We start from the raw sequence: 784 nt of genomic DNA, 5'->3' as shown, positions 1-784 counted from the left end.
AATTTAGATTATGTAAGACAAATAAAAAATTCAGTTCACAAAGAAGAGAAAAAGAAGAAGAAGAAGAAGAAAAAGAAGAGGATCGTGGAGAAGATGCGGAAAACAGTGTTAAAAAATAAATAAATAAACTCAAAAATAGTGATAATTAATTTTATTATATTAGTTAAGTAATTGATAATTAAATTAAAATTTAATTTTTTAATTAAATACAACTTAAATTATTAGTGATTTTTTAAAAATTATTTAAGATAAAAAAATTATTTATATGTTAATATACTGTAATTATTTTAGTTAAAAAATTTATTTATACCATAAAGATTATAATAAGTAGATTTGACAATTAAATATGAGATAATAAAAAGTAAAATAATTGTTTAAACAAATATATAAAAAAATAATATTTAGTCATGTTAAAAATAAAAAAAAGTCGTTATAAATTACTTTTTCATTGTTTTGAATATTATATTATATGTATGAAATCATATTTTTATTGTTAAATAGAACTCAAATTCATGATAAATTAGTCCTTAACTTGTTGGGTATCGTGGAAAGCAAAAAAAAAAATCTATACCTAAATTTTATTATATTTTTGCCCCAACTACTAAATTTTTCTGGGTCCGTCACTGATGGAGAGCAGCGAGTAAGGAAGAACGACAGCGAGCGGTGAGGGGAGAGGACCGGCGGCAGTGGCGGCAGCTACGGCAGTGGAGGACGCAAATCCTTCAGCTCGCGCATCCCTCTCTCCCTTCGGGGTTAGCGACGGTGGCTCAACGGCGACGACGAA

This window comes from Arachis duranensis, chromosome 6 (assembly GCF_000817695.3).
Source record: "Arachis duranensis cultivar V14167 chromosome 6, aradu.V14167.gnm2.J7QH, whole genome shotgun sequence".
Lineage (NCBI taxonomy): Eukaryota > Viridiplantae > Streptophyta > Magnoliopsida > Fabales > Fabaceae > Arachis > Arachis duranensis.
Note: the sequence above shows the minus strand (reverse complement) of the source record.